Raw genomic sequence first — 13,064 nt, forward strand, 5'->3', positions numbered from 1 at the left:
ATTTACAATTACTGGTAGGGCTCAGCAGTATGATAGCCTCAGATTGTCACGAAGAGAGACAAATTATTATATTGAAATCTTTACATAATATACTAATACATAAGAAACTATTTTATATATTTTGATAATACAGCAGTTATGAAGAGTGAGACTGAAATGATTATTGCAGTATCTATATACGGGGTGCAGCCACAGATTTGTCATAATTTGTCTGAATTTGGCGTGCATATTTTTAACCGATCATCCGCTCCGCTAGCCATGAGGCTTGCGTGAGGGTGAAAGTATTGATATTCTGACACTCAATACACTTTTTTCCTTACACTTTCTAAACTTCCTTCCGCGAAGCGACGCCTAAGGCTGGCTTAATGTCGACGCCTAGACCAACGCAACCGGCCGGATAATCCCCGATTAGCACCACATAAACTCAGCGTTTTCAAACTTCGAAGCATTTTCAAACTTCAAAAGAAAAGATGCCATTGACCGCAATTCAAGAATGGCCAGTGACCTACCTGCCATACCTTTTGAAATCATTCCCCGAAGCTTTTGTTATCGGTGATGCAACCAATCACCGGCTACGAATTTTAAGGGGGTCAGTTAAAAACTGGTGGGCGCTCCTACAAGTTGTCATTACACTTGGAAATTCTACACGGCGAAGAAGTCTCTGTCGCCGGATATTGCTCAGATAGGACACGTTTTAGAAAAAGAGAATTTTCATTAGGTTGTAAAAAACGCAGCTGAGCTGATAAACTATTTGTTATTAATACAACTTGATTTTGGCAACAGGACACGGAATTCAAAAATGACTTTAAGATTGACTCTTAAATAAAAGGATTATATTTTCAAATTGCTGCTTCATCCGCGTTACAAGGTTGCTGTAAGGTAGGTGGAACATTTATTTAACATTAGCGGTCGAAATTATGTTTTATAGATTTAGATTTAGGAAAAAATAGTTGCACTTTAGGTTAGGGTTAGGTTAGGTTTAATCAACAGGTACCGGTACCCAGTCTTACAGCTTCATGGAAGATACAACAGACTCGCCTGAAAAACATGAGCGGTCCGAATTGAATAAGGTAGGACATATTTCAGCGTGGACTTATCAACTAGAGTTGATACGTCCATGATTTCAGTGAGAAGAAAAAGACCCCCCGGGCCATAGAAGATCGAACCCGAAGTTGAATGACGATGACAGAGTGGCTTGAAAAAATTCAGGTGCGACTTGTATGACATGTCTAATAGTTCTTGTAGATAAATAGAATTGATAGAATTTATGTTAGTTCTAACTATTTATTTAACCCTCAATTAAAACATAATTTCAACCGTTAATTCTTATGTATTTTGAATATGTTTCACAATTATCCAACAACCCCACCCTCACCCCTCCCCTTAAAACGAAGCTTGCATGATTTTGTGGGTTAAGCGTGACTTTGGCAGGATGAGGAATTGACGATTTGGACTTGAAAACTTTTTTCTACATATAGTGATACAAATATAAAACAATAGAAAAATATACAATATTACACATTAAAATGATTTTCAAATGATTTTTCACGCGCCATTTTATTTTGAAGTAATCTCGCGCCATTTTTTCGAAGTCTCATCTCGCACCATTTTATTTTTCATCTCGCGCCATTTTATTTGGCGGTAATCTCGCGCCATTTTATTTGGCGGTAATCTCGCGCAGTTTTATTTGGAGGTAATCTCGCGCCATTTTATTTTGAAGTAATCTATCTCGCGCCATTTTATTTGTCTTTTTGCGCTTCCCAGATACATAACTTATTTTGTTGTTCTGTAATTAATCATATATCAACTCACTCAGTTATGCGTATGTATTGTAATATGTATTTTATTATGTATTGTACCATGTATTATATCATGTATTGTATTATGTATTGTTCCATTTATTGTAATATGATATGTATTTTACCATGTATTGTATTATGTATTGTAATATGTATCGTATTATGTATTTGTAATTACTCTTCTAACTCGGTTCTCTCTAATTAGTGTCAGTCTGCCTATAAATACTGATTAGTAGCGAAAGCTTGTGCGTCAAATAAACCTATATTGTATACTTATACTTGTCTCGTTATAATTATTTTAAACCCGGTTTATACCCCAGGCTCCTCTACGGAATAAGGGAACATCGTGTTTTAATTCCTGATTCGGACCCACTGTCGCAGCCTTTGTCAGTGGACACAGGACAACTCGGGCTGGATTCGAACCCTAGAAAGCAGCAGGCCCATTTCTCTTGGACATTGAGGAAAACTTCTAAGACTAAGATTCGATTTTCAGCCTTCTTTGACGAAGAGAACTTCAGTGGGACAATACTCAGAATTCGAACTTGTGGAATGAACCTGTTTTGGAATTTTCTGCGAAAGCTTCATTTTTCTAGAGGAAAATAAATCAATTTCATATCGGTAACTATTACGACGAGTGATAGGAAAAATTGTGCCGAAATTGAAGGTGTTGAAACAAACACAGCTAACCTACACGGCTGTCTGGAATCAGTTCTTTTGGGATTTGCAGAAAATTCCGAAACATTTTCATTCCGAGGAGACTGAAATGGACTGGTGACCCACGTATGCTGGGTGAACTTTGGTTATCGGAGTTAGTCGCGACTATAGTCGAACTAAGTGAAACCGAATGTCAGTTAGTCGGAACCATAGTCTGCAAATAGTTCGGAAATAAAGCGCATTCGGTTATTAGTTCCGACCACTAGTCGACTAGATACGAGAACTGAATTTGGCCCTTACTGAGGAACTAGGATTCTGACCCGGCGGACAAGACCATCAGCCAGGAACAAAATAGTCCCGACCAGTCTGACCAGTGTGTGGTCGGCGGATGAGGGAGGATTAATGTACAAGGCAAGCAACATCGGAGCCTCGCTCGGAAGGTCTCCACTGAAGGCGCTGCGATGCACTAATCTCGGTAAGTCAAAAGGTGTTTTTATTTAAGCAACTCGAATCAACACGACTTACGCATGCGCAACAAAGTACCGACCTGGTGTGAAAAAAAAAATTCTCGGCGGGGTAGTCTAGAGAGGCCAATGAAAACGCCGGTTTGCTGAACTACCCCCCTTTGCGGGATTGCGGTATGATGTTTGATCCGACAGTTTTAAGCGGTTAATGGCTGTTTCAAGTGCTTACATGATGCTAATTACTTCGTGGTACATGGTGGTTTAAAAAATGATTTCATAATAATCACCGCGTGGGCTTCGTAGAAAGACCACTGCCTGTGGCCTTCCCAAATTTTAATTGTCCTGTCCGATTTGGTTTCGTCCAATTGAGAGACTGCCTTTTCCAGTTAGGGCATTTTTGGATCACATAACTCAGGAAATGACTTACGCTTTTGGGCCCCTTCGTCGGTTCCACATGTTTCATTTGAGCCATAGACCACAATGGTGACACCATGATGGTCAGAGACTGACCAATTGAGATATCCCCGAGTCTTACCACTTGACTTCGAATTTCGGAAATTTTTCAAGTCATGTTTGTTTTCAAACTACTGAAGAGTCATTGCAAATTCATAAACTGACCATCACTGATCACCACTGACAAATTCAAACTCCTTGAATTTGAAAACTATATACCGCGTTATGGTGTCAAACTCGAAAGGATTCGCCATGAATATTGAGAATTCATAATTGACCATCACTGACCACCACTGACCAATTCATGCTTCTCGAATATGAGAACGATATACCACGTTACGGTGTCAAACTAGAAAGGATTCGCCATCATGACACCCTGTACATCCTCTATTCAGCATCAGGACCTCTCTGAATCATCATCAGTAATTACTGGGTTCGAACCCGGGACATCCCCGTACATCCTCTATTCAGCATCAGTACCGCTCTGAATCAGTTATCAGTAATTACTTTTGTTAAGATATCAACATTTAACCGTACGGTGCTGTCTCTATGCTCATCGTTAGCGGGATTTTTATACACTAACGTTAGTCAACTCTGGCAAGCTAAGGTCACGGAGTATAACTGGACAGCACGTCGATTGCCAGAGTTGACTTTAGTTAGTGTATGAAAATCCCGCTAACGATGAGCATAGCGGCAGCACTGTACGGTCGAGACACCCCTGTACATCCTTTATTCAGCATCAGGACAACTCTGAATCAGTATCAGTAATTACTGGGTTTGAACCCGGGACACCCCTGTACATCCTCTATTCAGCATCAGTACCGCTCTGAATCAGTTATCAGTAATTACTTTTGTTAAGATATCAACATTTAACCGTACGGTGCTGTTTCTATGCTCATCGTTAGCGGGATTTTTATACACTAACGTTAGTCAACTCTGGCAAGCTAAGGTCACAGAGTATAACTGGACAGCACGTCGATTGCCAGAGTGGACTTTAGTTAGTGTATGAAAATCCCGCTAACGATGAGCATAGCGGCAGCACTGTACGGTCGAGACACCCCTGTACATCCTTTATTCAGCATCAGGACAACTCTGAATCAGTATCAGTAATTACTGGGTTTGAACCCGGGACACCCCTGTACATCCTCTATTCAGCATCAGTACCGCTCTGAATCAGTTATCAGTAATTACTTTTGTTAAGATATCAACATTTTACCGTACGGTGCTGCCTCTATGCTCATCGTTAGCGGGATTTTTATACACTAACGTTAGTCAACTCTGGCAAGCTAAGGTCACGGAGTATAACTGGACAGCACGTCGATTGCCAGAGTTGACTTTAGTTAGTGTATGAAAATCCCGCTAACGATGAGCATAGCGGCAGCACTGTACGGTCGAGACACCCCTGTACATCCTTTATTCAGCATCAGGACAACTCTGAATCAGTATCAGTAATTACTGGGTTTGAACCCGGGACACCCCTGTACATCCTCTATTCAGCATCAGTACCGCTCTGAATCAGTTATCAGTAATTACTTTTGTTAAGATATCAACATTTAACCGTACGGTGCTGTTTCTATGCTCATCGTTAGCGGGATTTTTATACACTAACGTTAGTCAACTCTGGCAAGCTAAGGTCACGGAGTATAACTGGACAGCACGTCGATTGCCAGAGTGGACTTTAGTTAGTGTATGAAAATCCCGCTAACGATGAGCATAGCGGCAGCACTGTACGGTCGAGACACCCCTGTACATCCTTTATTCAGCATCAGGACAACTCTGAATCAGTATCAGTAATTACTTGGTTCGAACCTGGAACACCCCTGTTCATCCTTTATCCATCACGACCACTCTGAATCACAGTAATTGATGGGTTTGAACCCGGGACACCCCTGTACATCCTTTATTCAGCATCAGGACCACTCTGAATCAGTATCAGTAATTACTGGGTTTTGAATCCGGAATACCCCTGTACATCCTCTATTCAGCATCAGAACCACTCTGAATCAGCATCAGTAATTACTGGATTCGAACCCGGGATACCCCTGTACATCCTCTATTCAGCATTAGGACCACTCTGAATCAGTATCAGTAATTACTGGATTCGCAACCGGGATACCCCTGTACATCCTCTATTCAGCATCAGGACCCTCTGAATCAGTATCAGTAATTACTGGGTTCGAACCCGGGACACCCCTGTTCATCCTTTATCCATCAGTACCACTCTGAATCAGTATCATTAATTACTGGGTTTGAACCCGGGACTCCCCCGTACATCCTCTATTCAGCATCAGGACCACTCTGAATCAGTATCATTAATTGTGGATATCTAAGCCATTTGTTAATGAGCAATTTGTCCTAGCTATATATATGATAATTGTCAGTTAATCCATTATCATAGCGCAAAACAAGGCACAAAGTATGGCTCTGGGGAATGATTTGAATCAATTTAAGCTTTGTTTCATTCTAGATTTGTCATAGTGCTGAGACGTAATCATAGTTTCTAAAAGATCCACAGTCCATAGTTTTTTCCCCATATTACACCAGATCTCGATAGAGCCCTAGACACTATTTTATACATCTTTCCGCGGAGAAATTCATTAATGCAATGGGTAAAGCAGCATATGATATATACTGTGAAGTGCCTGAATGTTTATAAATGTATCAATATACTATTCGTAAAAAAATCTATTAACTGATGATAAAGTTTAATTGATATATATCTTTACAAGTAAAGCCAGCCTAAATGTATACGGGGCCCTAAAATATCTACACCAGAAGAATTTCTCGTCAAACATTATAAGATATTGAATGATTGCTAATATCTAAGCGATTGGTTAATTAGTAAATTGTCCTATCTCTATATCTTGATTGTCAGTTAAACAATTGTCATACGAGGCCGGAAATATCTACGGTACATTCGAAAAATTTCAAATGTCACATAAGATAATGAATTTACCTTAATTGTACACACTTAAAAAAATCGGAATTAATAACTGACCAATCTTCATTTTAATTATCAACCAAAGTAGGCCTAAAATTGATTTTTGAATCGTAGTTAGGCCCGCTGTACTTCTGGCTGGTCATAGCGTCAACAACTGTCAACGGGCCCAGTGTAACTCACAAAGTCGTATTGGTTTTTTGGCGTTGATATAATCACATTACATAAGCATGTCTTCCGAACGTGTAAAAGCTTGTCAGCGGACCAGTTGGTGGGATTATTTATTGGATGAAGTAGATTGCAAGAATAAAACACAGGGGCTCGTATCAGAGTTGTAGGTAGTGTAAAAACGATAATCTGTTAATCCAGTGTCTACATGTATAATGTATATAAAATAACAATATACAAGCCCCTGGGGAATAAAATACCATTGGGATCCCTGAGTGAAACTGATTGGTCAACAACAATACCCAGCGCCCAGTTTCATAACCCTTAAATCGATTTAGGCCTCAATCCAAGAGTTGCTATATTTAACTTAACACATTTCAAAATCAATCATATTTATTCTCATACAACAATCATACGAAATGCCAGGAGTGCTCGAGGAATTATAACGTAAGCTCCTCAAACACGTGGACTTTCAAAAACAACTAGTCCAACCACCATAGGCGTATAAACTATAAACGAGAGTTTATACGCTCATGGTCCAAACATAGACTCTAAAACAAAAAAGTCTATGGCCCAACCATGGACTCTTAAACTGTAAAAGTCCATGGCTCCCCGCACTAAAACCAGAGATAAACCTGGCCAAATACTCTGGAAAGCGTAGGATTAAGTAATCAATCTGATTTACATTTTTACATCATTTTATTTTCACATATCATATTATTAACTTTTAGCTTATTTTCTCAAATTCTAATAGTAATTTTATTTCTATTACTATGAATGAAATTGTAATAACTCTAAACCACAAAAGTAACATGTAAAGTATTTCGAAGTTTTAATATACAATACATCTCCACTACTACTGATTTTATACAATTTGCATCAATAGGAAAATAACAAAAATACACAAAGAATGATAAACTTTTATCCATAAAACACAGAAAATTGGACTAGTCTGAAAGTCTTAGATTATGAATTTGACAATTCATGAGGTCAATACAACCGACACTTTGTTATATTTCATGAAATATGAACCTATCATGTCAACTTTTCAAATGACATTTGATTATCAAGAAAAAGCTCAACTAGATTCGATACGACCTTAATTCCGCGTTTTAAGAACAATTGACTTGAACATTTCGTTTTTGATTTTAAACAGTCTTTGATTTAATTTTCAATAACATTATTTTAAAAGATAACTAGAGTTTTGCCACCTTTGCCTTGTCTTTCAGAGATTTTCAGACATGATCAAATTGGTTATTTTCTCAAATGTTACATTTAATGCAAAGTATTTTGGAGGCATTCTCTTCTATGCATTCAGCAAGATAAATCGAGTATATAAATATTTTTCAACTGCCAATTTGAACACAGCTAGGTCAATTACTAATAACTTATTGCTTAGATATCTACGATTAAGTTAGATTCAAGAATTTTTTGAGGTGCTTCTCGTGCAGATATTTCAGGACCCATATAGACATTGTTAAGCCATGATTTTAGAGTCCATATATAGCTAGCACAATTTACTGATTAATACTGTTCATATATCCTCATTAATCAAGAGAATGCTCCTCTATTTTGCTCCTCCATTTTCCATAAGGACCTTAATATAAATAGTATTTTATGAACCACTGATAAGCACCACAGTGAAATTGTTGCTATAAAACTTAACAACTGAAAAGTTTTAACATGAATGATGAAAATGTACATTGTTTTATTCACACAACAATAATATCTTAATCGAGGGATCATTAAGCAAGTTCCTAATTTACAAACACGTGAACTGTATTACAATAACAGTCTCTAACATAAAGCGTTAAAACTAGAGATGAAACATACTGATTCACTCCAGAAATCTTGGAGTATCAATTGATCATTCTTAATTTCTTTTTCGTAAACATTACTTTCACTTGAAAACTATAATTTTGCCAACTTTGCCCCGACTTAAAGATTTTCAAACACCTTGGCATTAAATACTATTTATTCTGACGTTTTTTCTTCCAGTTTCGAAAACATCAACATAATTATACAATCGGTAACTAATCAATAACATCAATAACTTAAGTTTACAGCTGTTTTAAATTCTTTCTAAGAAGTAAAATGTATGTACATGATTTTAGATAGTAAGTCTGCCCCGTAAGTCTACCCCAGTATAACAATAAACAGACACAGCAGTGATTGAGCGCAGCTAGTTCTAAGGACGGGTCGATCTTTCATCACAGTTATTCAAAGCATTCTATCATATCAGTTATTTTTTTAAGTGTATTCGATTTAGTTAAGGTTTATAGTTATTTGTTTTGTTTATTACAATAACTGAGTTGATAGAATGCTAAAAACAACAACAGAAAAGATCTCGGGTTTTCGCTATACTTAGGGAAGGTTGTTCGATAAATGAGCAAACCTTATTGATAAATATTTGAAAAAATGCCTTTTCATGTAAATGGAGTATTAATTTGTTGTTTGTTTCTATTGTTGCTTATTATTATATCTATTTTTTTTAAATATTATTTATTTATTTATGAACTCGTATTTTGTATTATTTACTACCTATTATTTATAATTTTTTATTTATTGGTTTTTCTTATTTATTCATGTATTTGTTTTTTGTATCATGTATTATTTATACTCCTCTATTTACAACTGCAGGCATTTTTTCACAGTAAAGTTCTGGGCCCATTTTAAAAAAGCACTACTAATTCACTGCCGCTTCTTAATAATCATTATACACCCGATTTGAAGCTAAGTGATTATTCACGAGAGCCATCTCGTGATATGGATCTACCCATTACAATAAAAGAAGTTCAAACAGCTATAAACAATGTTAAAACGTTCAAAATTAGTCCTAGCTATAACTTTAGCTTTACCTCTCAAATATAAATAATGGTCTCCTTTTAGATAAAGCTTTTGCTTTCAAATACGTAGCATCGAACAGATTGATGGAGGCTCAAAGTTAAAACTCCATGTGAAAATCGACATATATGATTCATTTCTCAAATTGGTTACACGGGCCTTCGAAAATATCAATGCCATCAAATTAGTACATCTACAATTCTGCAAATACTTATTATTTGTACATAGAACGTTATGTTCTATGTTTCCTAACCGTGTGATATCTACAGGGCAAAGCCACTGTATTGACTCTGTTTAACTATGGTAAGCACAATAAAACTTACAATATCATGTTGAAACTATATCTCAGTTTAGGCGTTAACTCAACAGACCTACGACTCAAAACTAGGCGCTCGACGCGACCATACTCCTAGTGACTAACCAACTCGACTTATCTATCAACCTAAGATCGAAGACCAATATCGTGAATTAATGGAGCTTAGCTTTTATTAGACTCTAAGAAGGATATTTCTGTCACATTGCAAAACACATGACACATCTTTTTACAAACTCATTATAAAATAGTTTTCTCTATATTGAAATATTCAAACGTAGAGTTCCTTTCTCAGGCCTAAGGAACCTAATTATCTAACTAATTATCTAACTATTTTCAATATTCGACTCAACAATTATTTTCATACTCCATTCCACGCAATCAGGTAAATTTTTTAAACTATGTTACCTATCAGACTGGTCTGAAAAAGGGCGATATTAGTAAAAAAATCAATACTTTACTACAGAGGTCTTTGCCGCTGCTAGATCTCAGTGTTCATGAGTTAAACCATTGTCTTTGCTGCTTCGGTGTTTATCCTGAATCAGATTTTATAAGATAATCCATTGTCTTTGCTGCGCGAATCAGTGTTTATAAGATACACTATCATCTCTGCTGCTCCTGATAAAATGTTTTATAGAAATCAACCACTGATTGTAGAAGATTCCATCGTTGAGTGATTAATCCGTACTGGCTCCTAAACTTCTCATCTGGGCTTCTGCAGTTTTCATCAGCAAATGGGTCAATGGGTATTTGTCTACTTGTGTCTTCTTCAGGCCATTATTTCCGGGATGTAGTTTGACTGAAACAAAGTGAAGAAAGCAAAACATTTTAGACAGATTTATCATAACTTACATGTCATTTCAAATTACAAGCCACCGTGTTTTTCACTTAGTTTATATAGTAATTTCCAAAATCAGAATTAGGTTCATTGACGTCAATTGCCGATTTAAACCCCAATAAATAATTACAGTAGTAGGACTAGTTCATCAATGTTTAAGCTTGGAGTAATCATTTGAAAAATTTATTACTCCAAGGTGTAAGACTAGTAAAGATAAAAGTTCTAAGATCAGCCATGTGGACAGGTAAATAGATTTCGATGATAATCACTTATCAAATGATATTCATATGAGGCCTGAAATTTCTATATACCGGTAATTTCCATCTAATGAGTTTGATTCTTCTGTGGGTTGTTCAAATCCGTAGATTTCATTCAGATGAGTAGTTGATTTTATGCTGGTCTCTTTCTTATAGTTGAAACTTAGCTGCAATGAGTAAATAAATATATCCTGTAATCAAGACATTTAGAAATCATCGTAATAACTCCATGTATATCAAGTTACCTTTTATGATTGCTGGTTTCATCATCGACGAGGATCTCCTAAGTCGGTTGGTTTCTGTGCACTGTTTTCTCTAATTGGCAGATTTTTGATGAGTTGTTGACCTCAAGCTCTCGTTTGACTTTTCGAGTTGGTGTCCCTTACAAACCTACCACACCTGCTGGGAGCGATACAGCGGTTTTTTTAAAATCGGAAATCGAAGTACAGATATAGTTGCGTGATCGGCGGTCGTTTTTACAGATCTTTTTTTTTAAGTCCAAGAACATAATTGGTAATTCGGTTCCGGTTCATTCAAACAATCTTTTATTCTGCCTAATTCTGATTTTGGAAATTACTTTATTGTTGAAGAAAAATTTACAATATTTGGTCTTTTTTTAATGGAACTAGTCCGAAAGTTTACAATGTTTAATAATTTTGTCTAACTTCAATTTTTTTGGTCGTTTTCATCGTTTAAATAGTCGAAGCACATATTAAGTTACTGATTGGGGTCTACTTTTTTTCTGCCTAATTTAATACATCGAGATTTGGGAAATAACTATATTTTACAATATTTGGTCTTTTTTTCATGTAACTAGTCCGAAAGTTTACAAGGTTGAATAATTTTATCTATTTTTTTTCTGCCTAATTTAATACATCGAGATTTTGGAAATAACTATATTTTACAATATTTGGTCTTTTTTTCATGTAACTAGTCCGAAAGTTTACAAGGTTGAATAATTTTATCTATTTTTTTTCTGCCTAATTTGATACATCAAGATTTGGGAAATAACTATATTTTACAATATTTGGTCTTTTTTTCATGTAACTAGTCCGAAAGTTTACAAGGTTGAATAATTTTGTCTATTTTTTTCTGCCTAATTTAATACATCGAGATTTTGGAAATAACTATATTTTACAATATTTGGTCTTTTTTTCATGTAACTAGTCCGAAAGTTTACAAGGTGGGAGAATTTTGTCTAACTTTAATTTTTTTGTCATTTTCACCGTTTAAATTTGTCTAATTTTTTAAAGTTTATTGTAGTTTTTCTCGAGTATGTCTGAAATCGAAGTACATAATTGGGAAATTCGATTCCGGTTCATTCAAACTATCTTCCAATCAGTCTGAAACGGCAAGCTGAAGAAAAGAGCAGAACCTTTTGAGCAGAAAATCCTTTGGAATATCACTGATCATAATTATCATGTCAATTCATATATAAGATCAGCAACGTGGATCGATACGTAGATTTTAATAATAGTCTTAAATGATGTTTATGAAATTCAACTCATATAGTAATTCATCTATATTCTAAATATCTAAGCAATGGTTGATTATTATAGTTTAACAGCAATTCAACTAAAGCATCTATAGACATCTCTAGGAATACCAGAGTTACAACAAATTTAGTAATGCATAATCAATCTTATCAAATCGTTTTTGAACTGTTTTCTCTTCTATCTTCTTGAAATTCTTGATGTGTCTTTTATTGAAACCCAGGCCAATCATACAGTGCAAACCTGCTAGTAATATTCTGCAAAGCCTTAAAGATTCAATAAATCCCACGCACAAGAGACAGAGTTAAAACATACCCAGTATTCTTTATCTATCAATCAATATTAAATTATACAGTTGTCTTATCAACCCCTATGGTTTAGATTTGAGCACTTTTACCTTATATGAAGATGCTGAATTAGATGCCTAATCAATAAGTTAATTGATAATGTCCTAGCTATAATTGAAATTGTCTCGGACAATATCTTATATGGGGCTTGAAATTTCTACACGAGAAGAATTTCAGATCCGGTACAAATTTGAATTAATCACTATTTGAACTGCTAATTTTGCATCAGAGCTTTTGATACCTAGCTTAATTAACCCAGAATCCCCCAAAACCTAACTGATTCAACAGATCCCACACACACACGTGGCCCAGTTAGACGCAGATGACATTGCGCGATACAGTCGTCTCATCCACTGTGCAATTTTGAATAAGTTTCACTTATATTCATTACATTGAATTAATTCTAATCAAATTCTAGGTATCTAAGCGAACCATTAATTAGTAATCATACTAGCTATATTTTAATTGTCAGTCGAACAATATTTATATGGAGCCT

At 35.9% G+C, this 13,064-nt stretch overlaps 1 long non-coding RNA gene across 1 annotated transcript; it reads right to left on the reverse strand.

Annotated features, from left to right (window-relative positions):
* Window positions 1-9,781: 9,781 nt before the first annotated feature.
* LOC141899540 (uncharacterized) lies at window positions 9,782-11,294 on the reverse strand. The gene is made up of 3 exons (XR_012618631.1): window positions 10,974-11,294; window positions 10,783-10,895; window positions 9,782-10,432 (listed from the first exon to the last, which is right to left on the reverse strand). It is a non-coding gene; the product is annotated as an uncharacterized LOC141899540 (long non-coding RNA).
* Between the last annotated feature and the right edge of the window lie 1,770 nt (window positions 11,295-13,064).

Source organism: Tubulanus polymorphus, chromosome 2 (genome assembly GCF_964204645.1).
Source record: "Tubulanus polymorphus chromosome 2, tnTubPoly1.2, whole genome shotgun sequence".
NCBI lineage: Eukaryota > Metazoa > Nemertea > Palaeonemertea > Tubulaniformes > Tubulanidae > Tubulanus > Tubulanus polymorphus.